The following is a 16,475-nucleotide window of genomic DNA, read 5'->3' as shown; positions in this document are numbered from 1 at the left end:
GCGGATAATAACTATTTGTGAATCCCAAGTACAACTTGCATTCGGTTCTGGCAGCCTTGTCTCTGACAGGGATATTTGGACTGTAGCTTGTAAGTTATCAGGCAGTGAGAATGGGAGCTATTACATACGGCAAGCAACAGTGGAATGAATAGTAGCTCTGAAATGCCAGCTATTAAAAAAAATGGATGCAACATGAACCGAGTGAGTAGGGAGGAGTACATCAAACTTCCTCTGCATTGCCTTACTGCAAAATATTGCATCGTTAAAATATTATGTTATTAAAAGTGTTCGTTCTGAGCTGAAGTTACTCAGTGATCTAAGTTCAGTATTTTTCTGTGGAAACATCAAGTCTGGAAACAAAATTTACCGTGCTCATTAGCCATAAAGGAGCTTTCTGACACAGTTGATACAGGTATGTATTTATATAAATTTAATCTATGCCAGAGAGAGGGAAGGGCAGGGTGAGTCCTTAGAAAGAATTCCTGTGAGAATTAAGGACCATTGTGAAACTTGCTAATTTCTCACTACGCTTTATCTTCACTGGTGAAAACTAAAAGCATCTGTAGCTATATCTAAAAGACAAAGGGTAACAAAACAAGCTGGCTTATTTACAGCTCTCCTCCAGGGAAAGAAGAAGACAATAAATCTGTCAAATGTTAGTTGTTTGTAACATGCTGAGAAGTATGCAGGTCGTGTGTTGGCAAAGGCAATGTGATGAGTTGTAGTACAGAACAAAATACTCAAATTCATCATTGCTTTAGAATGATTGTTGTCAAAGTATTTTCTCATGCAACTCTCAAAGGTTGATTTAAAATGGATGTGCAGTTTTTGTGAGATATAATACTCCTCTCATTCTCGGGCATGTGGGTTTTTTTCCAATATTATGTGGCATAGAGCAGTAGTTGAGGTGAAGACTTGCTAAAAAACACCCATTGTATTTCTTGAATTTGCTTGCTGAGTGTACTTTGAAGCCTTTCCAGAGTATACAGGAAGAATCTCTTCGAAATTTCAAAAGTTCAGCAGCTGTCTCCAGCTGAGACATATTTATAAACATTAGACCTTCCAGTCCAAGTGCTGCATGTCAGATGATTTTTCTCAGGAAACAAGCCTTGCCTCCATAGAGACTGACTTTTTATTTACTTTAGAATATATTTTAAAGTGATTCTCAGCAGTGATGTTGTAGGGCAGTGGCAGCGGCATGATTCTTCTTCTTTTGTTGTTCGTTTAAAGGGAAACTCTGAAATGTCTCTACGTTCCCCATAGTATTTATATTGGTATGGAAATTATTTCATGGCTTGGCTTAAAAGAGAATTTAGACCTAGAATTCAGGTTTCTCAGACAGCTCTGGCAAAGAATATTGAAACTTTTGGGTCTTTTACTAAATGTCATTTCATCTTTTTCTATTAATGCAAGTGATCTTGAATAGTGTTTACTAAGTCCTAACCTTCAGCATTCTCTGGCTGTCCTGCCTCTGTAACTATACTCATTTATATTGATCATGCCTGATGCACAGGAAAAATGGGAGAACCTGGAAAACAAGGGAGTGTCTGAGATGTTCTGTCTACCTCTTTTTGGTTTTTTTCACCTGCAAATGAGAATCTAAAACTGTATTACAACCCAGCTTTCTAATTTTCATATAAGAGCATTCCATCAGTGTCCTTTACAACACCAAGCTTCAGCTCCTTAAAAGCCACTCTACATGCAATAATGTTCTCAAAGAGATATTACAGCATTATCAAATGTTGTTGAGGAGATTACCAGCATATAAGACCTACCAGCACAAGACTACAGAACACGATGTCTTGCCCTTTTGCTCATCCCAAATGCATTCCCTGGAATGTTTATATAAGTAATTCTGAAAATACTGCCTATAAAACAATCTGTCCTATTTGTACAAAGTAACTGAAGCACTGGTACTTATTAAATGTAAAGCTGAACGGGTGAGCCATCCACATCCTTCAATGAGATGTTCTTCACTCATAAATGACAAGGCCTTTAATGGATCTTCAGCTACTTAGGCTACTAGACATAATGCTCTTTTCAGACAAGGATTATTAGTTTTGGATTAAAGAAGGAATATCTTAGATTTTGCTTTTTATTTCTGAAAAGACATTGCACTGCTTCACAGTGCCAAAAAAAAAAACACCAAAAAAACCAACACACCAAACTTATTTATTTTCCCAAGTTTGTAAGCAGTAACAATTATAATGGCAGAAGATATCAGAAGCACAGCAAACCAGCCAAGAGAACAAAGGCTAAGAGACATAAATATGGAGTCAAGTTACCTTTTGTGAAGCTCAAGGGAATGATGAGGTGAAATCCATGATTTCTTGTACACAGGAAAAAGAAGCAATCTAAAAAAAAAAAACCAAAACAAATTTAAATGAGGAACTTAAAGTGAAAGGACAAGTTCAATTTTTTTAGTGTATTTATGGCAGTATTATCATTGCCCTGCACCATTATCTTAACAAGTAACAAAATACTTGACAGATCTCTATTAGCTTACAAAGATTTCATGGCATTTCATGAGCAATAAAAGATAGATCATGACTGATCCTTGTGTGACTGTGGTGAATGATGGATGCAAAATAAAGAGCTTCCTTAATTTACATGACCCACATGAGGACCGGGCAGGCTGTGGTTTTGCTCACAAGACAGGACAGAATCTACCCAATTGCACTTCTTGGTTCCTCTCATGCAGAAAGAGAGAGCTACATCTCTTTCTTCCTCCCTCTACCATCCAGAACATGGAGAGGTAAACATGCAGGAGCATAACTTGCTACTTTCTACTGTAAAAGTAAAGAACTCTAGGAAGTTTCATGCCTTTTAAAGAGGGGCGCTTCTTTATTTGTCCATGTAAAGTTACCTCTTAATCATCTTTTGACTTATTAGCTAAATGGCATTAACTTAATCTGCTTCTGATTTATTACTCTCTATAATGAAACTACAGAGAATCTGTGGGTGTGATGTCTCCTATTGTATGGCCAGAGGTAAACATTACATTAAACTTTAAGTTGAATGTCTGGCTAATAACACTTCATGTAATAGAATCAATGGACATCCAAGAGGGATATGGTTTTATGTTGCGGTTGGTTTTGGTTTTTTAACTTTAATTATTCAACATTTTAGTTTAAAACAAAACAAAACAAAAAACTTATTTCTTCTCGGAATAGCTGTTTAATCACTGCTTGAGGTTGAAAAAAGCATCCTGGAGCAGATGGCAAGAACATAGGATTTAAGAAAGGGACAGATGTATCCATATTAGGGAGCCTGGAAGATAAATCTCTTGAAGGCTTGTGGCAGACGTGATCATTACTTTGTTTACATAGATGGAATATGACTAGTTTCAATTAACAGTTGCTGTTGTCCATATTTGGGATATTTTCCCTTCAGATGGTCTTTGAAACCTGTTGTAAATCATCGTGTTTGTGCTACTTACACTCTGTGTATAAACCACATAGGTGTCCCAGCATCTCCGCACTTTATGGAAAATGTCTGGATAGATATAATACAGTATTAAAAAAGAAAACTGTGGAGGGATGTGCTTTCTATTAAGCAGTTTGCAAGCACTGTCTCTAATGACATACAGTCTCCAGTGATGTGCACGGATGCTAGGGAAGCACAAAAAGAAGGATGTTATTATTCAGCCTCTGTGCTGCCGATGTATTCTTTGCCTCAGCTCCTCCCCTGGTGCTACCAGCATTGTTCCCATCACAAACAGCTCCTCTAAGGACTCTAAGGAACCTGACTTTTGTACATCTGGGGAATAGGAAGGCAACGCAGGAAGAATTGTATTTTCTTCCTGTGGAAACATCTATAAGTTAGATGTTATATATATAACAGCAGTTCTATATAACTGCTGTTAGATACAGCAGTTAGGAAATAACAAGTTATCTGTGTGCAGCCTCCTCACTGCACAGAAGTGGAAGAACTTTTGCTGACCTTGGGAAAACAATGCTTTGCAGACGTGAAGAGGAAGTCCTCTTAAAGCATGTGTATGTGCGTGGATATGTGTGTGTGTGTATATATCTAGAAATACACACGTGTGCTTGGGTGAATTCAGAAGCTGCTGTTTAAAAAGTGGTAATCTTAGAAATGTGAAGAACAACCAGTACAGGATGCTGTGGTTGTGAGTCCAGCTCATCCTTTCATTTCTGCTTGAGCTCAGAAACAAGCAGAGGAGGTGTTTTTCTCATTCTCTCCTCGGTTCCTGAGGAGGTGTTCTAACATTAATCACAGGACTTTTAGGGGCAGATCTCAGTGCATCTAATGAAGGTACTGAAAACTCTAAATGCTGGGTCTCCAGTGTGTATTAGAATCAGATTCCTCTAGGACTGATGTTTTTATCCCTTACTGTACTTCTTATGATTACTTTCATGTTTAACTGAACCAATTGAAACTTGCATTTTCTTGTGATTGAAGCAGGAATGTCATCTACTTATTAAAAGCTAGGAAAAAGGATGAGCATATAACGTTTAAAGGGAATAGGAGAATAGTGATAGTTACAGTGATGTTACATTTATCCAGTTCTGACTCTTAATTTACCTACAACAAAAAGCAAGGACACCAGAAACTGACAGATCAAAAGGGTAGGAATATACATGAGAGGGGTTTGATGACTGTGTGTCTTACTAGAACTCCAACATTAACTCATACAATGTAAAGCACTGCATTTATAAAGCCAGATTTGTATACTTAAGCACTGCCACAACAGGAAGTAACAAAATTAAGGGGGCAGGTAGCACAGCTGTGTTGTGATGCAGTCTTCAGACATGATTGTACACTTCCAAAGGAATACAAAACAAACCAATTTAGTTCTCATAAAACTTAAAGTAAATTTAGCAGTGTTTTCAGTTCTTTTGCATCTCTAACCCTGGAGTAGCGTGAACTAAATGCAAATCAACCCATGGAATGACTTACCCAAAGAATGAGAATAAAAAATAGGAGTTACAAGCCATGTAAATACTGTCTACTACATTGGAATGTTTAGAAATATTAGAATATATCCTACTTTATGATTAATTCCTGAAGGGAACAATATGCTTTAGCAATTATCTTCTGGAACATCTCATATCAAACTATTTTTAACTAGCAACTTTATATGCGAATGTCTGTTTTTAGATTCACAGCTCATTAGAAGAACTTTATCTAGTGCCATGTAATTAGTAATTAATGAAGTGCTAACTAAGCGCCACAATGTAAGATAAGTTCTTTCCAATCCTTAGTTACCAAAACTAAGATTAAGAAGTATCTGTTCTGCAGCACTCAGGAATCTTGTCTTCAAGGTAAGTGAATTCATTTGATTGTCTATTAATGGATAACTATAATCCCAGAGCTTTGTCTGCATCATGAAACGACCAGTTAGAAACAAATGCTATTTCTCTTTTCCTTTATGACCTTTAGAATAGTTTATATTGCAGCCTATACAAGCAAAACTAATTATATTAAAGTTACTGACATGAATTTTTAATATAAGCTGCTTATGCAATTTTCTGTTAATGAACGTATAGTAAGCAGTGCCTTTAATCCACTGACATTTTTATAGACTGAAGTTTTGCTACAGCAGGTGCTTTGGCTTGCAGTCTCAATGCTTTATTACAGCCGTTCCTATAAACATATTAAAGTTTATGTATAGAAGCACAGGACTTTTGTATTGCCTAATGGAAAAATGCTTTTCATCTGAGGAATATACTGATAAATTTCCAACATGTCAGTGCATAGATAATGTTGAAGATGGAAGCTGTTGCTTCAGAAAGGAGACCTTTATACCCTACATAGCTTGAGGGGTTTCTAGTTACACTGAAGTTTGTTACACTCACGCAGAGAAGCGCAGCTCTCTTTTAGGCATTAATCATTGCTAATAAAATTAGGAATAAAAGCATCTTAAAATTAAGATCTATAGTAAATAATGATTCAGGAGAGTACATAAACGCAGGAAGGATGGACAGGCAACCATGGTTTCTAATTTTGTTCTCTCCCATGAAAGCAGAGATGACAAATGTGATGTCCTGCAGGCTGCAAAGTTTTCAGCCCCGTTCATTTGGAATGAAAGAAGCTTGTTCAGGACTGACCATCTGCACACATTCCCCACCAGGCTGCCACTCACAAGTGGCAGTGGTTTCCTTGTACTTCTGACAGCAGCTTTCTTCATTCTAATCAGCTATTTTGCCACACACTTTCATCTAGTCATTTCCTCTTTATGATGCTTCCTGCCATTTGAATGTTGAACAGCACAGCTGCAGTGTTCAACTAGTAACACATTATAAATGCGATACTAAATATAATGTGGAAGGACCATCCCTATAAAATAATAAGGAGCATCAGTTCTGTGTCTAGAATGGGTGATTGGACATTGGAAGATGGTATCTTCTGCCACTTAGGTACCAAGTACTGAGAAGCTTATTCTATCAGACAAGTTAGTCTATCTCCTGCTTTAGAGAAGAATCACTTACTAAAAATTTACCTTTCCTTGCTGTTTCTCAGATGTCTATACTATATACATATATGTATATATACTATATATATACATTATCTTTCTCAAATCTTCCTTTATTTCTGTGTTAAACATTGTTGAGGTTCCAAATCTGGTAGTTCCACAGCTGGGGAAGAATTCTTTCTGTTTCCATTCTTTCCACTCTCCGGTTCACCACACTGTGGAAGGATGGCATTTGGCTCTTTGTTCTCCTTTCCTTTATCCTGGTTCAAGACAAATACAGCAGAGGAGAGAGTTCTCCTTGTAGGCAGAGGATGTAGGTAGTTCATCTGGACTGCTCAGATATGCTTTGGACCCTGGTCTATGCGCTCTCTATCGGGTGCTATCTGGTGGCAGCTTTGCATTGCCTGCTATGCCAGCAGGGATGTGGAAGTAGCACTAATGGTCTTGATTCCACAACAGGATGGCCATTCATGATTTAATGAGGCTAGGTGTTGTTTGTAAAGCATTCTGACTATGTGTAAGTGCTGGCTATACATTACTGCAGGAACTGACTGTGGCTGGAGCCTTGTTGGTGGGGGTGTAAGTGGGAAAGCAGGCGATGCCAGGCCCGCTCTCCCGCTTGCACTTCATGGCAGTTCTTGCAAAACCCGGTGGTTTTCTGAAGGCTTTCACTCCTGAGGTGATGCAAAGGGAGCCAAGGCCCCGTTTTTTCCTCTCAGCGCATTGCTTTGAAGCGCGTTAACTTCTCAGTGCTCTCTAACCGGGAGAGCAGCCCCCCACACGAAGCGCTTCAGCACGTCCAGCTCCCTTCCCTCGCGGGGATCTTCGAGGAGCTCGGCACAGCGGTTAGCACCGGAATGAAAGAACCCTCTGGGGGCTGCAGAGGGGATGAAGCTGGGGGTGGGCGGCGTACACCGACCCGGCTGTGCCCTCACGGGGTGGCTGTGCCCGTGCCTGAGGAGGGGGCGCGCGTCCCGCCGTTGGGCCGGCGCCTGCGCACGGCAGGAGGCGGGCCGGGAGCGCTCACCGCGCATGCGCGGGAGGTGCCGGCGGGGCTCCCCCCGCCCCCGCGCGTGTGTGTGTGTGTGTGTGAGAGACGGAGCGTGGGGGGAGCGTGGCGCGTGGAGGGGCCGCCGGCTGCTGCTCGGGGGTGAGCGGCGCCCAGCACGGCCGAGCGCAGCCCGGCAGCCGGACCGCCTGCCCGCCCGCCCCCGCTCGTCGCCGTGTCGCAGGTGAGGCAGGAGCGGCGCGTTTATTGTCCGGAGGAGGAGGAGAGAAACGAGGCTCCGGCCGGCCGGCACGCCGAGCCCCGCAGTGCTGCCGGCCGGGGATTGGAGCGTGCGGTCCCCTCCCAGATCCGGGGAGGGTCTCGGCCCCGCCGCGGGCCGGCTCCGTGCGGCCGGCACCCACCTGCGGCCAACTCCCCGCAGCGGCAGCGGGCGCCATCCGCGGCGCTGGGCCGGGCCTGGCGGCGCCCCCTCCCCTGTCAACGCGGCCGGGGTGGGTGTGGGAGCGCGAGCGGGGCCGCAAGATGGAGGGATGCGGGGCTGAGCGGCTCCTCTATCGGCTCCTCTATCGTCTCCTCTGTCGTCTCTCTTTTTTTTGTAATCTTATTTTCCTCCATCCAGGGCCCGAGGTCGTGGCCTGCGTCTGTATGGAGCGGGCTGCCGGGGCTTATCGCCGCGAGGCGTGCGGTGGTGTCGGGATGCAGATATCGGGGACGGCCGAGTGACCGTGACATGTGAGGCAGGGCTGGGGCACGGCGTGGGGCTGTGCGGGCTGCCAGGGGACCCGTGCCGTGGTTTAACAGCAGGCAGGGGAAGCTCAGAGCGCAGAGAGCGCCTTGCGGCTGCTTCGGAGTGCAGGCAAATAGGAGATGTTTGTTTGACAGCAGAAGTGTTTGGCGTGTTGCTTTCCTGGCAGCTGGTGCTGGAAAACCAATTACATACGTGTGTTTCAAAGCGAGATGAGTGACGGCAATAGGTAATGGTTTAATTGCTTACCTGTGTGTGTGTAACGGTGGCTCCTGCCTGGCAAAATGGGGTGGATGTATTTATTTCGCAGATCCCTGTGCTGACATAAGGTGCCTTTGCACAGACCTTAGTTTTGTTATATATTGTTTGTTTGTTTTTCCTTATCACCACTCCTATTCCTATGCTAAACTAAGGGGCTACGTGTTTTTCACCCAGAGGGTGGTGACACACTGGAACAGGTCACCCAAGGAGGCTGTGGGTGCCCCATCCCTGCAGGCATTCAAGGCCAGGCTGGATGTGGCTCTGGGCAGCCTGGGCTGCTGGTTGGTGACCCTGCACATTGAAATGGGGTTGAAACTGGATGATCAGCCTGGTCCTTTTCAACTCAGGCCGCTCCATTATTCTATGGTAGAAGAAATGAAGGCTTCTCTAAATGAGATAGGTGCAATAGGTGGTCACTTCTTGTAGGCCTTTGGTCATTTTTCAAGGCTGTCAGTTGCCATGGGTTGCACCACAGTGCTTTTCTTATTGTTGTTTGCCTCTGAATCTGGTTTGATTTTAGTCATGTTGTGGTGTTTTGTTTCTAAACAAAATGGATGCTACTTCTCACATCAGAAGTGATTTGCAACCATTTTTTGTTCATAGACCTGTTGTGTTTTCCTGCAGTTGTGCACATTTCTTAATGAATTGCGACTCAACAGGTTGGTTTCTTAAATCTTCTTTAATCTCAGGAGGCCTTTAGAAATAACACATGGGATCTTAGTACTGACGCTTTTCTGTTGTCTTATTGCAGGCGGTCTAATTCTTGGCACTTAAAGCAGCATCAAATACAGAAGAACAAACAGTAAAGAAATACATTGTTTCCCAAAGCTTTCTCTTGATGATATACATGTTTGTTTTTTTCACGTGTTACTGTAAGGTTCAGAAGCTGTGATAAGATACTCTTAGGACATCCGTAGGCATCTCTGCATAATCTCCTCTGGCTTGGGTCCTGCTTCTGTAAACTGACCCGTTCCACACAGGTGCCAAAGCTGTTTGAATGAATTGATACCAGCTGGTGCTCAGGGCTTGATAATGGCTTGCAGTCCTACCATTCTGGCTTCTCTGAAATACTTTCTTACTGGGATGAATATATATGTTTCGCTTGTAGTTGCTTTTGCAAGAGTTTTGACCCCCCAAAAAAGGATTAATTTCTCTGCACCTCCTTGGATGTGGGTTGTGTGCTCTCAGAAGTTTGCCAAGCCAGGTCACTTGAATTGAAAGAGTGCCCTCTGCTGACATTTGCGTTTAGAGCCTGGCTAAAAAGTGCTCCTGCTGCTCTGAGCTCCAATACTCCTCCCACCGGAGCACCTGAGCGTGTCTGCACACAATAAAGCTCCAGCATGTCTGAGTGAGGGCAAGGGCAGTCGCTTGTAAGTACGTGTGGAAGATAAGATGTACAGCACTCGCTTGGAATCTGTTGCCCATCTTGTGAAATACTCTATCTGGTATTGGGCTGCATTTCCAGGAGCTGTGTTGGATTCCTCAGTTTGTGGGGTGAGGGGGTTGTTTGTGAGCTCGTGTTTTCTGTCAATGTTGTTGTTTTGCTGCAGACAGTTGTGTTTTTGTGCGAGTTTTTGGAGAGATCTCTTGTATTTCTACACTGATCTTGCTGGTGACTGCATAGTTCAGAATCCCTCCGTGTGGGTATGTTACTGATGGTGGTACTGCTCAGCACCAGCAAACAATTGTGAAGATGTACAACTAATTCCCTATAGTTTCACCTGTGTTTATGAACTTAGGTGTTAAATATCTACTAAGGAAAGATAGACAACTCTGAGGCTCCAGGAAGCTTCTGATCTTGTTGTGCTAATGCTCCGGTTCACATAAATTTGAATATTAAAATAATTGATAAGGACACACCTCTGTCTTATTTTCTTCCTTATTTTCTTTCCATTAAAATTGGAGATTTCTTTTCCTTTCTGTTTCCCTGGAGCTGAGTCATTTGGGCTTCTCCTTTCATTCAATAAATAAAGCTGAGTTGAAAACCTGCTTTAAGGGTGGGGAGCACAGTTGTGTTTTGCCTAACTGTAAGACATCAAAGGCATAATATATTCCTGCTTTGGATATTGTTTAACAGCCCTTGGGAGGGGAAATGTTGGGGAAGATACTTACAAATGCATTTTGAAACTAACAAGAAAACACTTGCGTTAATACCTTTACATTTAGATACTTGGAACTGCTGTGGTAGAAATCATCTCTTAATATGCATTCACGGGTAGTATTTATTGCATAAATAGAGCTCTGTGGGATTCACATTTGTTTATGAACTAATCACCTTAGGAGACTGCTGAAGCAAGAGAATCATAGTGTTACAGTTGGGTGTTTTAAATAGATGCTGTGCATGCTTAGATAGCTGGTACATACAGATGTGTGACTGCAGTTTTTTTTTCTCTTGCAGAGATCCTTAAAGGCCGTGTAAGACTCCAAGGGAACTGGCGTTAGAACCGTGCCCGTGGTCAAGCTGGTATCATCCTGTGTTCTGCCAAGCAGAAGGAGGACATCTGCAACCAGAGATGGAGCGAGACATCAGCCAGAGGTACTGCAGCTCTTGCTGCTCCAGTGGCAGCCCAGGCACTGCAAGCTGATGGCAGCAGCTTTGTGGAGCCAGAGAAGCTATGAAAAGCAGATAAGATAAACTGGGAGGGTGGTGGTGGGGAAGTGAAAGTGGCCAGAATTCCAGGAGGGGAGGATGTGTTTGTTAGTGTGATATGTTCAGAACATCAGAGCTTCTTGCTGTGACTTTTTCAAGTTAGTGTAGTCTAAGTGGTAGTCACTGATCATGCTGGCTGAGCAGTGGTGTTTCTGTTTACATGAGAGTTTGATTAGAAAAACCAACCCATGCACTGAACCTTATAGTATAACAAAATGAAATACTGGGAAATCCACTGGGCTGGTGCTAAATGCTTTGAAATTCAATTTTCCTGAAGTACAGTCTTGGGGTTTGTCATGCTCTGATACAGTCATAGCTGGTCTTGTTTAACTTCCTTAAAGGCTTTGATTGTAAGCTGTTCTGTGGCACAGATGGTATCTTCCTTCTACTCGTGGAGATGACTTGAGAATGTTCTCAAAATCTTTGCTGTCCCATATTTATTGTCAGCGTGTCTTTTTCCATAGATGTAACCTCAACACAGAGAGCTGATGGATGCTTACTGTATCCATTTCTCTAAGGACAGGATTCTCCCTTGCTTCCACATCTATGTTGTCTTATGTTCTATCTACAAGAATGGTTGTGTAGATAGAACTTCAGGGCAGTAGTACTGGGAAAAAGAAGCAGTGTATCTTGCAGATCCCAGAAGTTTTGCCCTTAGTTCTGTAGGGCTGCACTTATCAGGCTGTGTTCTGACTTTTTGTGCCTCTATCAGGTGCACCCACAAGTTGAAGTTTCCTGGTACAGAAGATCTCTGGGTGCAGCTTTCCAACACTGAGAAGCTGAAGAGCTTCTTTGTCCAGATGTCAAGAAATGCTCTTGTCAGCTCTATGTGTGACTGATCTTTGTGGTTTAAAAACTTGCTTATTTCTCAGTTGTAAAAACAAATCCTCACTCTTTTGTTATAGTGTGTACCACGGCAGTTGATGTGATGCCAAAACTGAGAGAGCAGTGCATCTGTTGCTGCTCAATGGTTGAATTGAAAGCCCCCTTGTTTCTTTCTTCCGTTGATTGCAGATAGTGCTTGGGGTCCCCTACAGCAGGATTTATCTTGGTACAAACTCCTGAGACTTCTAGTTTATTTTATTTGAGGTGTGGGTCTTTAGGTCTATTCTCCATGCTTATTTCAGGGTTTTTTTTTTAATATGCCTACATGCAAATATGTTTCATAGGCATTGTAAGCTTTAGATTGCAGGTGACCTGGGAGAGGCATGTGCCTTCTCTACTTTCTCTGCTTTATCTGAGGAGTCTCTAAGTCTTCCCCACATATTGCAAGTGTGACCCACAGCAATTAATGTTGCTCAGTGCTTCATCAGCATGTAGTTGAGATTTGAACGTGGATTAAAACAAGCTGGCTGAAACTCAATCCAGATAAAATATACATGATGATGTGGATGTAATTATCAACCTTCCTAATTGAGGAGTGCATTTGCCATTAGATAAGTGTTAGTGCCCTCTGGTGACTTCAGTTGTTGCTAGCACTCATTGAAGCCGTAAAATCAGTTTTTTTAATCTTTGACTAAGAGATTGAGACCTCCTAATTCGGCTAGAAGTTGTCACCCTTGCCACTGCTTTTTTAGATCGTTTTAGCAGTTCTTACAGCAAATAATAAAGTGTAACTTGGGGCAAAGCATGAGTCGATTAGGGAAGAAATAACAACATACCAGGGATACACAGAAATGGCATAGGGAAAGAGTGATGGTTTATCTTGCTGTGGGATTCTGTGCTGAAAGGGGAGAAGCCTGATTATGTTATTTCAGGGAGAGTTTCAGTCTCTTTGCTTATTCTGTCTCATATGTCGGTAGGCTGAGAGTGCTCAGTGAGAGGTGCACAGTGTGCACTGCAGAGTTTGAGATGCTGGCCTTCATGTTGAATTTCTATTTTAAAGCAATTTAGATGTTTGCATCATCTGGTGCAGAACATCTTACTTGGGAGCCATTTCAACAGGAGTCAGGAGCACAACTGCTTTGGGATATATATGTGTTACTTCCTTTTCTCCTAATGGAGCTGTGGGGTTGTCTGCAATCAATTAAGTCTGAAGCGATCTAGGACTGGCTACATAGGAATCAGGACTCTGACCGTAGTATGGCATTAAAAGCTATTTGATTTGAGCCTTCCTCATTGTTCATTAAGGAGCAGCTTTCAGAGCATGGAGTTTGCTGCTCTCATTGAGGCAGACTCGGATTGATCAAGCTGGGGGAAAAAGTGTATCGATCTTGTTTTAAAAGTTGGAGGTGTATTTCTTAGATAATAGTGGCTGGATGAAACTGGCAGAGATCCCGAGAAAGTCTTCTTAGTGCAATTTGTAAATTAGTTTGCTTTTATCACATTATTAAGGTGCCCGGGACTTGGGATAATTGCCTTAACTATAGTATCATATTTTCATTTAGGTTCTGGGTAAGCAGTATAACGTTACAGAATTACTGGAGCTGGACCAAGAAGTGAATAAGCAGGTCTACCGCAAGGCACATTTTCTGCCGCGATATAAACTTTTCATATTAATGTACAGGCAGACTGAAGCCTGCAATGAAAAACTAAGTCAGGATTTTCAGTGCTCTTCTTTCTAAGCCCGATGTCTGAATTTGTTCCAGGTGAAAAGACACATAACCACAGGTGGACTTCTGACTTGTCAGCTGTACATCAATGTGTAAAAGTTCTTAAAAACCTGCGTTTTGAGTTCATTGCATTGATGAGCTGCTTGTTTGATCCTGTAATCTCTGTTGAGCTCTGTCACTTGCTTGGGAAAGTTAGAGTTCTCCACACTTGTAACCAGCTGAGATTGGTTTGTAATTGAAATCAGGTTTTGACCTCATGCATTTTTCAGTGGCAGCTTTTTTCTTGCCACTCACTTACAGCACTGTTTTAACAGAAATGCAGGTATGCTGAACTGCCTCAGAAGGCTCACCCAGCTAAGAAATTCAGCTTTTTTCTTTGTTTTTCTCCCTTGCTTTATTTTTCAGTTTAATAGTTTCCTAAAAGCTGTTTCTTCTACAGCCCTGCAAAGTCTTGTGCTGAAGTCACGGCGGAGAAAGGAATGGAAAACAGTGATCAGCAGCAGAGACAGCTGGCAATGCCAGATCAAAGTTCCCACAAACCAGCTGAAATCAAAGTGGATCATCTATCCCACTGGTTGTAGCTTGTGGAGCGTTCATCTCTGATGTTAGAGCACAAGCTGTGCTCTACCTTGCCAACCCTGCTAGGGATCCAGGTCTGGGAACTTGGGTAAAAACTTATTAGCCCTTATCAGCTTTGTGAGCTTAATGTCTATTGGATTTCATTCAGAAACATTTAAGGCATTGCAGGATCTTTGCATTGCTTTTGAAAATTGCTCCAAATTGAAGCTCAGCTTTGTAATTGTCCCATCGTTTTCAGTAGGCTGGTGGAGTGGAAATAAGGATCTTACTGGAAACTCGGTAATAGAGACATTTATCTGATCATGCAAAACCCAACCCAGAAGGCTTCAAAGTGTTTTTCTGGTTTCCAAAAGCATCTGCAATCAGCTGGTGTGTGTGTGTGTGTGTGTGTTAAGTTTTAGGTGGACACCTTGGATTTCAAAATGCGCATGAATAGTTGGAAGGGCTAAATCAATAAAAGGTAACCAATGGTTGGGACTGTTTTTTTGTTTTTTTCCATTAATATATCACAAATTTGTGCTGTTAGTAATTAATAACTCTAATATAATCAGGTGTACTGATAAAGCACGAAGTTAAGTGGATGACTCAGTTTTTATATTTCCTGTCCTACTCTGTCATGCAATTAGCTTTCTCTGTGTGGTTATTAAAGGGCACCAGAAATGTGCTACTGTTCAAGTCCAGGCCCATCTGTTACCAGCCTTGTCTTTGGTTAGCAGCTGTTTTATTTCCCAGTGCTTTATTGCTAAGCGCACCCAAGTAGTGGAGGCTTCCCCTTGTGTAAGCTGTCTCAGTTATTTTTAGAGTATTTAGAATAATACGTATCTGTACAGTGACATGTTTGTTTTGGCATCTGGTGTCAGGCTTGTCTTACAAGTACCTTTGAGTAATTGCTGTATGCTTACTGATGAAAGTTTTATGGAAATATCTATGATTCTTTCCAAACTGCCTGTTGGTTTAAGAGTAGTAGGGTCTATGGGGTTCAGTCATCCCATATGACCTTCATGTACCTCCTAGAGATCAGAGACCTGAGTTCCTGAAGGTGCAGTAAGATTTCTGCTGAGCTATCCATTCTGATCCTATACTTGAGAACCATTAATGTGGTAAGACAGCGAGCAGCTAAATACTCCAACTGTTTGCTAGGCAGGTCAAAACCCAGGCCTTGCAGGGTCTGCCTGAAGGTAGAAGAAGGATTAAACACAGCCTGGCCATGAAGCTTTATGATTATTAATTTCTAATATGCCATGCATTGCTTGTTTTGGGGGGTGGGGGGTTTAGAATAAAACTGCATTCTGTTTGTACTATACAGTTATAGCCAATGTCGTTGAAAAGTGCTTGGCTAACCACTTCTCTAGTTGTTTACCCTGTTAATGATGCATAATTCCTTCTAATCGAGTAATCACAAACCCCCAAACCTGGGCTTGTTTTGGGTTGATTTTGAGCACATTCTGCCAGATACATTTTGATGATAAATTTTGCTGCTCTTGTGTTGTGCTAAAAGTGCTTTTCTCATTTCTAGAGCACAGTAAATTTAATTCTGAGTCAGTCTAGCATAGGGACTTTTTAGTCATGGTAATAACAGAGTTTCTAAGGCTGCTTCAAACAGCCTTGTATTTTGTTAGGTTAGGCAAGGTCTTCATTACAAAAGTACCAAATTTAATGGCAGTGTGAAGTTGTGATTCCTTAGTTATTTTTTACACTGTGTGATGCCATTGTGGAGATCTTGCTGTGCTGGCTGAGAGTTTATTTGTGGAAGTTGTGTAAATAGAGTGACAATATGCATTAAAGAGCTCAAAGTGTCTACTCAGAATGCATCTAAAGGAATTCGAGGAGGAAAATGATGTTAACCAAACTGCAGTCAGGAGATGAAACAAAAAAAACCAGTCAATACTGTTTTCTCTTGAAGTGGATGCCAGCTCTGTGATGTTTTATGAAGTTGAAGGTATATTAAAGTGATACTAAAGAAGCAGAAAAACTGCTTTTGAGGTACAGCGTATCTTTACCTTTGAAGAATGGTATCTATTCATAAGCAGGTAGTATGCTTTAGGACCTACTTACAGATAGTGTTTCCTCAGTGCCTGCGTGTAATGGCTTGCCCTTGCACTTAATTAGCTGGCTGGCTTAATGCACATAGGGTCTGTGTAATGAGTGAACTCAGACTGCGTTTCATGCTGTGACTTGTGTTTAATGCTTCTGAAAAGTCAGTCTTGACTCTTTTGCTGTCTCAGTGATGGAAGGGTTTCTTC

The 16,475-nt window shown here is 42.1% G+C and overlaps 1 protein-coding gene across 14 annotated transcripts in view; it reads left to right on the top strand.

The window, feature by feature from the left end:
* The window catches only part of RALGPS2 (Ral GEF with PH domain and SH3 binding motif 2), a 117,838-nt gene that overhangs the window by 13,428 nt on the left and 87,935 nt on the right, over positions 1-16,475 (top strand). For 5 of the 14 annotated variants that reach the window (XM_085512109.1, XM_085512115.1, XM_032446267.2 and 2 more), the window contains one exon: positions 10,850-10,987. The gene's annotated coding sequence lies outside the window, so the exon portion shown is untranslated. Of the gene's footprint in view, positions 1-5,225; positions 5,286-7,499; positions 7,669-7,718; positions 7,937-8,064; positions 8,178-10,849; positions 10,988-16,475 lie in introns of those variants that run through there. The other 9 variants (XM_032446271.2, XM_032446269.2, XM_032446270.2 and 6 more) reach the window with 5 other exon arrangements.

This window comes from Coturnix japonica, chromosome 11 (genome assembly GCF_054131305.1).
Source record: "Coturnix japonica strain WE chromosome 11, WE-NBRP24, whole genome shotgun sequence".
NCBI lineage: Eukaryota > Metazoa > Chordata > Aves > Galliformes > Phasianidae > Coturnix > Coturnix japonica.
Note: the sequence above shows the minus strand (reverse complement) of the source record. Positions and strands in the feature narration are given on the sequence as shown.